The 16165-nt window shown below is 34.9% G+C and overlaps 1 pseudogene; it reads right to left on the bottom strand.

Moving 5' to 3' along the window:
- Positions 1-5853: 5853 nt before the first annotated feature.
- Positions 5854-16165, bottom strand: part of LOC123852013 (proteasome maturation protein-like) — a 31536-nt pseudogene continuing 21224 nt past the window's right edge.

Below are 16165 nucleotides of genomic sequence, written 5' to 3'. Positions count from 1 at the left end.
TCCCAATAGTGAAAGGTCACCTTCAGTGTCTCTGTAAATAATTATGTGATTCTAAAATCATGTAGTTGAAATTCCTGTTTTTAATCATTCTGCTCACTTCTAAGGACATATCAAGGCAATAAAATAATTTCAAAGGTGATATTTTTAACATCTCCAATTTAATCATTGTTCATGGTAGGAAGAAGGTCAGTAACCATATTCAAAACCATTTTTAAAGCAGTCACTTAATTTACTTAACTGTTACCCATTTTTTATCCTTTCTTTATGGTCAATTCTATTTTCTAAAGAAGATGTTTCATACATACTTCTGTGTAAAACTTCAAAATGTTTCATAAATACTTCTGTGTAAAAATGTGCATTTGCTTAAATTTTAACAGTGTAGTTAGCCTTCACTGAAGAGTCAACTAAGAATATCCAGCTTCCTCACCTTGGTCTCTGTGTTTTATATTTCTTTTTTATATCTCCTAAGTCTAATAAACATTTGAAAAAGAATAAGTCATGCTTCTTTATATCACAACCATGATACTACCAAGTTCATAACTTCATCCATGACTATAATTTTTTTTGTTTTTGTTTCTTTGGCTTACGGCCTAAAATCCAAAACAATAATACGACACACAAAAGCACCTAACACATTGCAGGAGAGTAAAAATTTAGAAAATAGTATGTATTTGCAAACTACAAATACAAATAATTCTCTATAATTATATTTACATTATTCAAGCAAAATTTAGTTATTTGAACCACTTTAGTACTCATTAGAAATTACTCTGAAGGTAGATAAAATAAATAAAATGGGATGTTATACATACCATGTTTAGTTCTTTGTAAAATAGGATGGGAAAAGAGATAGGATAAACAAGCAAATTTATGTTTGTATATTCCCAGTTTCCCTTAATGTACAGAGGCTGATCTTCATTACTAGGAAAAAAAGCAAGAATATTCTGTACTATAAAAACCAGAATCCATGTTCTACTGAGAACCACAATAGATATGATTCTTGCCTTCACCTTCAAAGATCAACCTAAGCATACTTGTCTTCTTATGTCTCCTTTTGAGTTTTTCTCTTTCTTTACTATTCCCTTTCTTCTAACTCCTACTGAATCAAGTGGGAGTCATTCTGCCAAGTCAGGCAGATTTCTCTAGGTCTCAATGTTCACTTGTTTATTTTTCCTCTCACCCCATGGGCATTCTCATCATAAGCTAATACATTTACCTAAAGTTACTCCATGTTGCACTTTTCTTCATTATAAAAGGGTATGAGCTCACATGAAAAGTCTTTAAAATAAGAGGCTGTAAAATTAATGAGTATATTATTAAGTTAATTTTAGAATGTAGTATAATGATCTTAGGAATTCAAGACTTATGAGAGACATCTGCCCTCAGGTCTACAAAAAGCTTGAAAAACTACCTCTAGAAGGATAGACTATTTATTTGGCTTATACTTAACAAATAATTGCACATTATACCTTTACAGAATGAGAAAAGTGCACAAAAATTTATATTCCCAACACCTTTATAGGACTGAAAAAATCAACTATAACCTTGTATATTAATTGAGCATACTCTGAAATGTGGGGTAGTAGCATAAATATAGAAAGGATTCCTGAAATTTTTATTTGCCAGCTATTTAAACTTCCTTACAGTGAGTTAATTACTACTGAATTAACTTGCATGTTTGAGATTCAAACTGTACTGTACTACAGAATAGACAGTTAAAAAACAAAACCAGGGGCGCCTGGGTGGCTCAGTTGGTTAAGCGACTGCCTTCAGCTCAGGTCATGATCCTGGAGTCCCGGGATCGAGTCCCGCATCGGGCTCCCTGCTCGGTGGGGAGTCTGCTTCTCCCTCTGACCCTCCCCCCTCTCATGTGCTCTCTCTCTCTCATTCTCTCTCTCTCTCTCTCAAATAAATAAATAAAATCTTAAAAAAAAAAAACAAAAAAACAAAAAAACAAAACCAAACCTTTGTATATAACTCAAGCTCAAATGTATTGATTATAGTAAGCCCTTAAATAACAAATACAATCATAGTGGTATAATATTATTTTAGCACTTCATTCATGATTGTAAAGTTTACATTCAGAAGTACTGAGACAAAATCTTGCAGGATCCTATACAAACTTTGATGAAACTAGTTACAAATCAGTCAATATCACAGCAGCTTATGTTGATAACAGTTCAAATGAAGCCTAGGATCTCAGACTCAGCATACCATAGAAAAGCACTAGAAAACATGTGTTGAATAAAAACAAGTAATTCACATTCTCCTCCTAAATGAGAACCCTTGTTCATGCATACCTGAGTGTCACCATCTCTGATCACCCATGCCGCAATTTAAAATAATGACTTGGTGTCACTGCTAGGTCTACAAGGGCTAATCCAGTTTTAAGTGATGATGTAATGAATGATCTAGAATAAATGTCAATCTCATTTTTTCCAGCATTTGCTTTGTCAAGAAAGTAGAGAAAATAAGACATCTCTCTCTGAAATTCTGAGGCCAAAAAGAAGACCAAGGTTAATCAACAATAAATATATCATTTTAGTAGTCACCTCAGAAAATATTGGCTAAGCAAGTATAAAAGCCTCATGAAAGCTTAAAATAGGGTATAGTACATGGAAAACCATCTTATACCAACAGACCAAGACTAGAGATCTCTGAGCAGGTAGAAAAGCTACTTTGTGTTACTATGCCCTAGTGACATACTGTGAAACACTGGGACTGAGATTCAACTGTATTCAAGACCACACTGAGAACCTATTACAAAGCCTTCATTCGTTTCTCTTTGTGTTTCAAATTTTACCTCAGAAAGAAAAAAAAATTGATGATAAGCTACCAGATATAAAGATAACAAAAGACTAAAATCTAAGTAGTTGATTGACTGATAAGGCTCATCTGCCTGTTACTTTTTTATTTCTTCTATTAGGAATTAAATGGTCCCTATATCATGATTTCTGTAAACTGAAACTATATACAGATTTAAGTAGAAGATTAAAATTATATGGACTGGAGAGGTGGACATTTGGAATAAGAAGAGACATATTTGCTACATTCTAAGATATATTTTAATGCTTATTTATTTGCTTATTCACTCAATGAATATTGAACACCTGTTATATGTCTCTTTTAAGTTCTGAAGCTACAGCAGTGAATCAAACACACAAAAGTAGCTGTCCTCTTGGAGCTTACATTCTGGTTGGGGACTATATCCAACTGTACTTGAATCCAATCTTGGATGTTTGCTAGGCATATCAAACTTGACAAATCCAAATAATTCTCAATCTTCTTCCCGTTCAAATATACTTCTCCCCCAGTCTTTCCTAGCTCATCAAGTGTCATCTCCATTTACCCTCTTGCGTATGCCAAAAATGTGAGAGTTATTCTTGTTTTCCCTCATTCCCTCACTCTTCCCATACAATCTATCATCAAATGCTGTTGGCTTTACCTTCCAAATCTTTTCAACACCTGCTACAACACTGGTCCACCGTTTTTCAGCTATACTGACATAATAAATTTTCTAACTTTCCTGCTTCAGAAGCAGGAAAGGGGGAGGGGAGAGAGAGAGAGAATATAAAATAAAACAAATAAAAAAACTATTTCTAGTTGGTCACTCAAGAGAGTTGGGAATTAAGTTGCAGTTGATAGGGATAAATGTAGATTCTAAATATATATATATTTATATATATATACACACACATAATTTATATATATAGTTTAATAAGTTTGAGTTTGTAATTGTACAATATATTGTAATTATAAAATACAATTAAATTGAAATGCAATCACTAAATATAAAATTAAGAAAGTGATTTTCCTATCCATGTTCATTGGAAAATTCTTAAAACAATGACAATCTGGTAGCAAAAAACATTCTCATTGCCCACATTGTGGTCTTGATATATAATTTTCATATAAAACAAACCAAGACTCCTTGAAAATAATGGAAGGAACCATACAAAGTCTGCATGGAAACATTTTAGCTTAGATAGCAAAAAATAACTCAAATATACTGAGGGTCATGGTAAAGGACTCAGTAGTAATTGAAGAGTCTTACACTCAGTGAAGAGAAGAAAATTTAAGCATTGAAAGTAAGAGCATTTGAACACCTAAAATATATTTAAGTATATGAGTTCATCATGGTACTAAAAAAATAATAATTACTCATTATTGTCTTCAAATGCTGGTAAATGGACTCATTATATTGTGAAATAAATGTAAAAAATTAGGCATGTACCCAATTGTTTTCTACAATAACTGTTCTTTTGGATAATCACACAGTAGAGAGAATTTTACTTTTAAGGGAGAACTGCAGATAATAAAATAATGCAATATATAGAATTATAATATTATTTTATATACTCAAATGAATTAGTTAATCTAGATACTGATCAACAACTGCTAACACCAGAACACAAGATAAACACACATTATGCACCTCATTTGAGACAAACAACACTATCTATGAAACAGTATTGCTAAAAAAAAAAAAAGAAAAATTAATAAATGTGCATCTTATCATGCCTCGAGTTTTAATCTATAGAAAAATACACAAGAACATTGGCTCACAAACTCTGTAATTTCCCAGGTGAAATGTGAGAGGCCAAGGAGAGACCAAAGAAAGAAGCGAACCATTTCAGTTTGGTAGTTGGCAGGTTTAATAAGCAAGAAAACTTACTTACGAGGTTTGTCTTGGGTGGCCACCGGATGAGTAGATCTCCTCACCTGTCCACCAAAATCTTAAAAGTTGTGCAGAGGCCTTACTGGACTCAGTCATGTATACCCTCCAGATGGTCTCAATAACACATTACTTTCTCTCAGGGCTAAGCCCTTGAAAATGATTGCCACTGTTGAAATGGAGGGTGGAGCTACTTTCCAAGGATAGAGGAAAGGGCAGGGAACCTCTGATTGCCCAGGTCCAGCTCGAAGGTCAACTGGCAGTCATGTTCTCTCCATGACCTCTTCTGAAAAAGAGAGAAGAACATGTTAAAAGACACATGAGGGATTCAATCAGCAAAAACTAAACTGTAGGAAACTACTGGACAAAGGATCTTATTTCTAAATCAATAAATAAGTTGCAAGTAATTTAAAAAGAGAGATGAGAGAATACTTACATACTAAAAGGGAATTAAGAGATATCTGAACTAATTGCAACTAGTACTTAGTTGATTCCTAATTAAAAAAAACTGTAAAAACAATTGTGGCATTTGTGAGAAAATTGGAAAAATTTGAAAAATGATTAATCTTTTCCAATATTAGGGATTTATTGTTAAATTTTTAGAATAATAATGAAAACATGGGTATCTTTAAAAAAGGGCTATTTCAGAGAAACATACTGAAGTGTTTACAGATGAAACAATACAACATCTTAGGTTTGCTCAGAAATGACTTAAAAAGAGGAAATAGGTAGGAGTATAAATAACACAAGATGGACCAGGTGTTGATAACTGTTGATGATGGGTAATGGTGAAGGACTTTATTATGCTTTTCTTTCTATTTCTAGATATAGTTGAGTTTTTCTACAATAAATTAAAAATAAATATAAAAATACATCAACATGATATAAAATATTTAAGTAAAGTTTTTGAGACAACAAAATCCAACTGTGTTCCTTTAGTTGTCATGTCATTTGCTAAATGTTTTGAATCATTTTAAATCAGACAAAATGTTATACTGGAGGATTCATGCTTTTAGCATATATTTTGTTGGTCTGTTTTTGCAGGAGCAGAATTTTACTTTTGGGGGGCAAAAACTGCTATGTGTCAGTACTTTTAATGTTGTGTACATCAAATTATAGTAAAAAGACAAATATGAACAAGATGCAATCCTTCTATTTTCATGAATGGTGCAACTGCATTATAGTAAACCAAGTTTATATTCTGCCATCACAAGGGGTTCTCCCATTCCTTTATTTTGTTATGGATCATTAAAAATATCTTTAAAAAAAACCAGTAGTTTCATCATTACTACTCAAAATATCCAGTGAAAGATTTGAGCCAGGACAAAATGGAAGATACTGAATACACTGCAGTGCCTTAAATTCCATTTGTAACTTGTAATTTTCGTAGAGCACATAGACCCTGGGTGTGTCTTAATGTGGATAAATTCATTTCATTTTTGTTGAGCTGTATTTTTGTCAGCTAGGGCTGCCATAACAAAACAGCCACCACAGACCAGGTGGCTTAAAAAACAGAAATTTATTTTTCCACACTGTGAAAGCAGGAAGTCCAAAATCAAAATACTGGCAGGGTGGGTTTCTCCCAAGGTCTCTGTCCTTGGCTCACAGACAGCTGCCTTCTCTCTGTGTCCTCACATGCCCTTTGCACATGCAAGTCTCTGCTGTTTCTTCTGCTTCTTATGGGGACATTGATGAAATTATGGCTCACCCTTATGACCTCATTTCACCTTAATTACCTCATTAAAGGCCCTATCTCCAAATGCTGTCACATTGGGAGTTAGGGCTTCCATTTATGAATTTGGGGGGTACAATTCAGTACCTAACAAGCTGGAAAGTGTTTGTTTTTTTTTTCCTGATAATTCAAGAGAATGACTAGGGAAAATTAATTTTTCACATAAGAAAAGTCTTTCCAAAGAAAATCATGACTTTCAAAAGGTCCACTTGTTGAAAGTTTAGTAACTGGAATACTGTCCTGTAGCTGGGATCCAAGTCCTCTGATATCTATCTCAGCCTGTTCCAAACACAACCCCTCAGCCCTCAGACATCAGCTACCGTTCATTTCTAATTCTAGAGGTTGACCCCCCACATCTGCTGGCAAATGTTTTAAAATGTGTACAGATTTGTGGCCCCAAAATTTAAAAGTTACAGATGGCAAATACACATATGAAAAGATGCTTCACATGACATGTCATTAGAGAAATGCAAATTAAAACAACAATGAGATACCGCTACACACATGTCAGAGTGGCTAAACTCTAAAGCAGGCAACACAAATGCGGATGAAGTGTGAAGCATCAGGAATTCTCATTCATTTCTTGTGGGAATGCAAAATGATCGAATCATTTTGAAAGACCGTTTGGAGGTTTCCTACAAAATTAAACATAGCCTGTTACCATATGATCCAGCAATCGCGCTCCTTGGTTATTTACCCAAAGAACTGAAAATGTATATCCACACCAAAACCTGCACATGGGTGTCTACAGCAGCTTTGTTTATAATTGCCAAAACATGGAAGCAATTAAGATGTCCATCAGTAGGCAAATGGATAAACTGTGGTGCATCCAGGTAATGGAGTATTATTTAGTGATAGTAAGAAATGAGCTATCAAGCTATTAAAAGACATAAAGGTAACTTAAATGCATATTCCTCAGTGAAAGAGGCCAATCAGAAAAGGTTAATTACTGTATGATTCCAACTATATGACACTCAGGAAAGACAGAACTATGAAACAGTAAAAATATCAGTAGTTGCCATAGCTTAGGGGAAAGAGAGGGGTGAATAGGCAAAGTGTAGAGAATTCTTAAGGCATTGAAAATACTGTGTATGATACCATAATAATGGATACATGTCATTATATACTTGTCAAAACCCATAGAATATAAAACACCAAGAATTAATCTTAATTTAAACTATGGATTTAGGGTAATTATAATATGTTAATGTGGATTCATCAGTTATAAGAAATGTACCATGCTACTGAAGGATGTTGATAATGGGGTAAGCTAAGCTTGTGTGGGGACAGGCTATATGGGAAATCTCATACCTTCTGCTCAATTTTGCTATGAACCTAAAACTGTTCTGAAAAATAAAATCTGTTTTAAAAATAACAGGAATAAAATTTTTAAAAAGTAAAAAATGATTTGAATCTTATCTTTCATATACTGTGTGATTTTAAGCAAGCTAATTAATATCTTTGTCCAGGGGTGCCTGGGTAGCTCAGTTGGTTAAGCATCTGCCTTCAGCTCAGGTCATGATTTTGGGATCCTGGGATCGATCCCTACAAGCCCTGAGTCAGTCTCCTTGCTTCTCCTTCTCCTTCTACCCCTCCCCCTCTGTTCATGCTCTCTCTCTTGCTCTTTCTCTATCTCAAATAAATAAATAAAAATTAAAAAAAAAATCTTTGTAGTCCAGTATACTTATCTATAAAATGCAGTAATAAAGGCAACTGCCTCTCAGAATTATTGCAGATAATTAAAAATGAAAAAAAGAAAGATTTTACAAAATACTTTCAAATACTGACTTGTACTAAATTGAATGAGAGGTTTTCAGCTCAGACACAAATGAAAAACAAATACTGCAGATAGGACACCATTAATTCCTATATGCTGCTTCTCTAAGGGGAATCATAGAAATGCTTATTTCAATTAATTATTTTATAGATTCCCTAGATTTATGTTTGTAAGTTTGCTCAATTTAAGAAAAAAATAATCACTGCTTTGATGAGACAATATATACTCATGGTACAAACTTAACTAAATCATATATGGTGAAAAGAAATTCCTCCTTCTCCCTCCTTCATCTAAGTTCCATCGCTAGTAGTAATTACTGTTACCAGTTTTGTGTATGTTTATGAAATGTTTTATGCATCTACAAACAATGAATGAGAGTGCTTGATTCTGGGAGTATTATTAGTCATATTAAAAAAAATCAATATTGTACAGACACTAACCAGTCAGAATAGATTTGGCCTTAGACTGTGCGAAGGGTCCTGGAATCTCCTGGTTATGATACTGGCCCAAGGTCAGTAGGTTGGTAAGTGAGTGATGTCAGGATAGAAACTAAGCAGTCATTGCCCAAACTCTGCACTAGGTGTGTATTGGTTAAAGGGACAGCAAAAAGGGAAGTGGTATATGTTGAGAGGTAATAAAGGTGTATGGTATCCATTTCACAGCTTTTCCTGAACAAAATTTTTTTGTATTGCAGATATCATACTTAATGTACTATAAGGTACATACATATAGTAATTAAGGAGCTGCCCAGGACCACAAGCTAGGATTTTTCTCATATCTATGTAATCATGATTCTGAAGTCAAAGGTTTTTAATTTGACTAATCAGCCTTATTATTGCTGATTCCCTGAGTAAAGATTTCATTTATTCTCTTACCTAAAATTAATATTTTCTAAGCTCTAAGAATTTTTACTTTAATTTTCTTTGTTCTGTATAACCAGTCTTCCTCCCTTGCCCCCTCCCTACAGTCCTAAGAACTGTCATTTTCTAGGATTTCAGGATGAGACTTGCTATACAATCACATTTTTCACTTTTTTTAACTTTAGAAATGTGACAGTCAATGAGAATTTTGGACAGTTTTTCTTTAATTTCGATCATATACATGACTCATTCTGCCTTCTCAAGCCCTTTCAAGAACAGGCTCAGAAGTAAGGCTCTTTAGGTTTGATGTATTTCAAGTCTCATATAATGCAGTGTTCACTTTCAAGTGTATTCATTCAAAGTCTTTCTCTTTCTATACCTCAAAGTCAAGAGAGGTATTCCTATAAAAGAATTTCCCAAGCTACCACTGCTTATTCCATGTGAATGCTGTGAGGAGATTGTAGGGAGAAATGCCCAAAGGAGGCACCATCTGCACAGGCTAAAACAAAATAAAATGTCAAATAATACTTGTCTTCCTCTTTTCCTTTCACCCACTTATTATTAAGCACAGATACTGAAAAAGACTTAAGAGTCCATATGTGGTTCCAGAACTCTCCATTTATCAAACAACTTATGCTAATTGGTGTGTCCACAAGACAGTATGATAGAGTGGAAAGTGGGGTAGCTGGATGTGCTCCAACTTTTACTAACTAATGGATGATCCTAGGCATCCATTCTCTTAGCTCCAGATTCAACTTCCATAAAATCACATAATATCTATTTTAGGGCTATTTAGAAGATTAAGTGATATGTGTAAAATGTTATTTGAACCTTAAGCCATTAAATGAAAGTTATATTTACTATCTCTGACAAATGTATGTTTTTTGATAAGAGAGTTTTGCCCCAGAACCTCATTCCCTGTTCACTACACTTAGGAATAAACCAAAGAGGTAAAGGATCTGTACTCTGAAAACCATAAAACACTCATGAAAAAAATTGAGGAAGACACAAAGAAATAGAAAAACATTCCATGCTCATGGATTAGAAGAACAAATATTGTAATTAAAATGTCTATGCTATCTAGAGCAATCTATACATTCAATGCAATCCCTATCAAAATACCATCAACATTTTTCCCAGAGCTGGAACAAATAATCATAAAACTTGTATGGAACCAGAAAAGACCTTGACTAGCCAGGGGAATATTGAAAAAAAAACCCAAAGCTGGTGGCATCACAATGCCAGACTTCCAGCTCTATTACAAAGCTGTCATCATCAAGACAGTATGGTACTGGCACAAAAACAGACACATAGATCAATGGAACAGAATAGAGAACCCAGAAATGGACCTCAACAAATCTTCGACAAAGCAGGAAATAATGTTCAATGGCAAAAAGACAGTCTCTTCAACAAATGGTGTTGGGAAAATTGGACAGCCACATGCAGAAGAATGAAACTGGACCATTTCCTTACACCACACACAAAAATAGACTCAAAATGGATGAGAGACCTAAATGTGAGACAGGAATCCATCAAAATCCTAGAGGACAACACAGACAGTCATCTCTTTGACCTCGGCCACAGCAACTTCTTGCTAGACACGTCTCCAAAGGCAAGGAAAACAAAGGCAAAAATGAGCCATTGAGACTTCATCAAGATAAAAAGCTTCTGCACAGCAAAGGAAATATCATGTATTGAATGGAGCACTGGGTGTTATATGCAAACAATGAATCATGGAACACTACATCAAAAACTAATCATGTAATGTATGGTGATTAACATAATAAAATAAAATTAAAAAAAAAAAAGAAATAGGCAGAAGACATGAACAGACGTTCTCCAAAGAAGACATCCAAATGGCCCACAGACACATGAAAAAATGCTCCACATCACTCGGCATCAGGGAAATACAACTCGAAACCACAATGAGATACCACCTCACACCAGTCAGAATGGCTAAAATTAACATCAGGAAACAACAAATGTTGGCAAGGATGCAGAGAAAGAGGGAACCCTCTTACACTGTTGGTGGAAATGCAAACTGGTGCAGCCGCTCTGGAAACAGTATGAGGTTCTTCAGAAAGTTAAAAATAGAGCTACCCTACAACCTAGCAATTGCACTATTAGGTATATACCCCAAAGATAAAAATGTAGTGATCCGAAGGGGCAACTGCACCCCAATGTTTATAGCAGCAATGTCCACAATAGCCAAACTATGGAAAGAGCCCAAATGTCCTTCCACAGATGAATGGATAAAGAAGATGTGGTGTATATATATATACAATGGAATATTACGCAGCCATTAAAAAATGAAATCTTGCCATTTGCAATGACATGGATGGAACTAAAGGGTATTATGCTAAGTGAAATAAGTCAATCAGAGAAAGACAAGTGCCATATGATCTCATTCATGTAGAATTTAAGAAACAAAACAGATGATCATAATGGAAGGGAGGGACAAATAAAATAGGATGTAATCAGAGAGGGAGACAAACCATAAGGGACTCTTAACCATAGGAAATAAACTGAGGGTTGCTGGAGAGAAGGGGGGTGGGGAGATGGTGTAACACGGTGGTGGGCCTTAAGGAGGGCATGTGATGGAATGAGCACTGGGTGTTATATACAACTGATGAATCACTGAACTCTACCTCTGAAACTAATAATACATTATATGTAAATTAATTGAATTTAAATTTAAAAAAAGAAAAGGAACAAAAAAGATTATATACAAATATTTAAAACTGGTTTAAAATTTGGCATATGAATTATATTCCTGGCAAGGAAGATAGAAAGGTAACACCGTGATAGAGTCAGACAAGGTCCAGGCACAGTGGTTCTGTGAACTTCAGTGGCATCTTCTTTAATACTAGAGATAGAATGATAAAATTGAAGAAACTTTTTCAGAAGGGAAATGTAGAACAAGAGATATAAAGTGGTATGTCTAAGGCAACAAAAAAAATTATTGGTAAAACATTCTACAACCCCAAATCCAAGGCTCTCTGATAAGCTTTCTCTCCTCTCATCATAGACAGGTATTATCTCTAAAACACTAATGCCAGAGTCCCAGGTAATGGGCAATTCAGCAGTGGAGATATGTGGAAACAGGCAGCTCTGACCGGCCTAACTCACTTCATACCACGTAGGTAACTCTCAAGAGTAGTTCTGGGGCTTACCAAACTTCCAAGGCTCTCAGCTTGGAAATATATGCCTGACGACTTGTATCTATAAATAACATGAATCCAAGTAAGAGCTGATCCCCCCCCTTTTTTTTGCTTCCACCATTAACATTTTTTAATATATTTTTTTTGTTGTTAATTTCTACTTTGATGGACATGAAAAGAATACCTTTCAATAAAGAAATTTAGGAAAATTATTGTCAGGCCTAAAGATAACATTCATTGACTGAATGCTAAACTGGACAGTTAATGAATAAGGAAATGAGACAGCATTGCAGGTTAAATAGTTCTTGTCTCTGTTTTAAAAACAAATAAAACTTCTTTAAGTTATAACTGATGGCTTGAAATTAAAGAAAAATATTTTTTTAAATAAATGTGCTTCTAGCCTGTATAACTTACTATTTTGTGAATCAAACATTTCTTCCCAAATTAAGGCATCTTGATATTCACATTTCAAAAGTTGAGGATTTTTTAAAATGTGAATAAATATAATTAAATATATCTTGTTTATAAATTTTGATTTTTTTCCCCTTAAATTAGTAACATCTGGCAGCTTTACTAATCTTCAGTATAGACAAGCAAGACTATCTGCGATAGAGCATTTTTGTCACTGCTGTATTTATTCAATGTAATTTAGTCAATGTAATGCATACTGACAGTATGACAAAAGATATGTAAAAGAATTTTGACATTCATCTCCACATTGTGTAAACCCCGGAAGCTGAAACTTCCTAGCAAAGGTCTAATTCAGACAGGATGCCCAACAGTTACCAATTTCTGACGAATGAAGCTCTTATTTTTATACACTGGACCACAGGAAAGTAATACCAAAAACTTGGCAATGCTCGAAGTTCTCATCTTGGCTTTTCCCAAACTGTGTGCTGTAGGTAAGTCCTTCAATATTTTGGGGCCTATAATGTACAAAATGAGGAAGTTGAAGACATCATGGGCCCCCAAGTTTCTACTTCAAAGTCCCTTTTAAAAATTTATTCAAAAACTATTTAATCTAATTTTAGACTTACAGAAGTGTTCAAGAATAGTACAAAGAGTTTCTTATATCTCTCATGCTGCTTCCTCTAATGTTAATATCTTGCATTACCATAGTAAAATTATCAAGAACAGAAAAGTAACACTGGGGGCGCCTGGGTGGCTCAGTCGTTAAGCGTCTGCCTTCGGCTCAGGTCATGATCCCAGGGTCCTGGGATCGAGTCCCACATCGGGCTCCCTGCTCGGCAGGAAGCCTGCTTCTCCCTCTCCCACTCCCCCTGCTTGTGTTCCTGCTCTCGCTATCGCTCTCTCTGTCAAATAAATAAATAAAATCTTTAAAAAAAAAAGTAACACTGGTACATATTAATGAAACCACAGACCTTTTTCAAATTTTACCAATTTCCCATGTTATTTTTCTTTTCTAGGATTCTACACAGTGTCCCACATTACATTTGGTTGTTATTTGTACTTGTTATACCATCTATGGCAGTTCTGTCTTTCCTTGCCTTTCATGAAGATGGCACATTTGAAGAGTATTGATCAGTAATTTTGTAGGAGGATGACCCTGAATTTGGGATTGGATGTTTCGTCATGTTTAGATTGAGATTATGCATTCTTTTCAAAAGTACCACAATAATATTGTACCCTTCTCAGGGCATCATATCAAGGGTTCATGATGTTGATATGTGTTATTCCTGGTGATGTTTACCTTGATCACTTGGTTAAGATGGTGTCTGTTGGGTTTCCCCACAGTAAAGTTATTCTTTCCTTTTGTACTTCATAAGTATCTTGGGGGACATGCTTGAGACTATGCAAATCTTTTCCTCATCAAACTTTTCCCCTAATTTTCCCTAATTTTAGTATTCATCAATGGATCTTCTCTGCGACAATTATTGCTGTAGTGACTGACTAATGAATATCCTTTATTTCTCTTATCCCTCCCCATACATATTGGTTAGAATTTTACAAAAGGAAGACCTGTCATGTCTCCTCCATTTATTCATTAATCTGATTACTTATTTATATCAATAAGTTTCTTTGAACATTTATTTTATTCTATGAGTTCTATTCCAACACTCTTTATTTACTCTATTGAAAAGTTGTTCCAGCTTTGAACATTAGGGGCTCTTTCAGGCTGTTTCTTGTGTTCTTCTTCCCTCCCTCCCTCCCTCCTTTCCTTCTTCCTTCCTTCCTTCCTTCCTTCCTTCCTCCTTTCCTCCTTTCCTCCTTTCCTCCTTTCCTCCTTTCCTCCTTTCTTCCTTTCTTCCTTTCCTTCCTTCCTTCCTTCCTTCCTTCCTTCCTTCCTTCCTTCCTTCCTTCCTTCCTTCCTTCCTCCTTCCTTCCTTCCTTCCTTCCTTCCTTCCTTCCTTTTTAATTTTCTTACACTCTGGGACCAGAAGTTTCAGACTACTCATATTTTCCCACCACAGTTCTGGAATCAAGCATTTCTTTAAGGAGCTCTAGTTCTTTTTTATTGGAGAATGGTGTTTATAAACAAAGATCTGGGAGCTAGGTGTGCTCATTGTTACCAGGATGTCATGGCTTCTAGGCCATGTCCACAGACAAAACTAGGAAATAGATGTTTATGTACTAACCCCATATGAGTTCAAGTGTGTGTACATCCCACATCTATTTTTCTATTTATCAATCAAAACCCATGAGTTTATACTGATGCCTCCAATTCAAATCTGACACTACCTGGCTCATTCTAGCCTTCTTCTTTTCCTTATTTGTAATTTCTTTTCCCAAAAGTGAGAAAGCTGGCTCTCATTGTATTCACACTGTATTTTCTGATTTGTTCAATTTTAGCATACACATAAAATAGTTTCAGAATTGCTAAATCATACTGCTATGAAAAACATTTTAAGGACTAGAGTTCATTTTTATCTTTAGCCTGACAGTATCCAATCATGACACTGTTTTCCACAGTTACTTATATCGGTTCTTGATTTCCCTACTCCATTTAGTTTAGATGTGTTACTCATTTGTAATACAGTTAACTTCATTTGTAATACAGCTAGGTTCATTTGTTAGTATTTATATTCCATTTTTGGTTCTTACCACATCCTGATTAGTTTTAAATGTTTGTTTATTTTGGGCACATATGAATAGTAACAGGATCATTTTTTATTATTTCTTTTTCTTTATTTTTTATTATTCTTGCGAATGACTCTGTTTATTTTCAATTGTTAACTAATAAGAAATCGTATTTATTTATTTATTTATTTATTTTAAAGATTTTATTTATTTGACAGAGAGAGACACAGCGAGAGAGGGAACACAAGCAGGGGGAGTGGGAGAGGGAGAAGCAGGCTCCCCGCAGAGCAGGGAGCCCGATGTGGGACTCGATCCCAGGACCCTGGGATCATGACCTGAGCCGAAAGGCAGTCGCTTAACCGACTGAGCCACTCAGGCGCCCAAGAAATTGTACTTATTAAGTGGCAAGTTTCCCTGTCTATTTTCTGTACTAATTAAAGTCATAGAAAATTACAAAAAGATATTCCAACATTATTCTGAGTTGATTTAACTTTTGACCAAAATAAAGGAAAAAATTAACAATCAGTTATCTCATTTAGTGTTGAGAAGTGCATAATTTTAATTAAGTTTAAAAAAAATTGCAAATAGTTCCCCTTACTATTTTCATAGACGCAAAGGATGAAACCCTGGAATCGATTATTTAAAAGAATGCATCCCCATTTATGATTCATTCCTAAGTCATGAATTGGGAACATCAGTAGTAGAGGCCCAGTTGCCTGTATCACACCTGACTGACAAAGCCACTCCCTGGGGAGAGATAAAGAAAGGGGGATAGATGTATACAAGGAGCTGGAGAAACAGGTTATGGGATCATACTCAATCTTCCTATTTGTCAAAGGTCAAAGTCATTTAAATCAGACCCTGAAATCATGAACATTCTGTTTTTTTCTTCTGACCATAGTTTTAATTCTCAAATTCTAG

The sequence above is a fragment of the Mirounga angustirostris genome, unplaced genomic scaffold (genome assembly GCF_029215605.1).
Source record: "Mirounga angustirostris isolate CCGP_5_RB_7025 unplaced genomic scaffold, mMirAng1.0.hap1 SCAF_10, whole genome shotgun sequence".
In the NCBI taxonomy this organism is placed as follows: domain Eukaryota; kingdom Metazoa; phylum Chordata; class Mammalia; order Carnivora; family Phocidae; genus Mirounga; species Mirounga angustirostris.
Note: the sequence above shows the minus strand (reverse complement) of the source record. Positions and strands in the feature narration are given on the sequence as shown.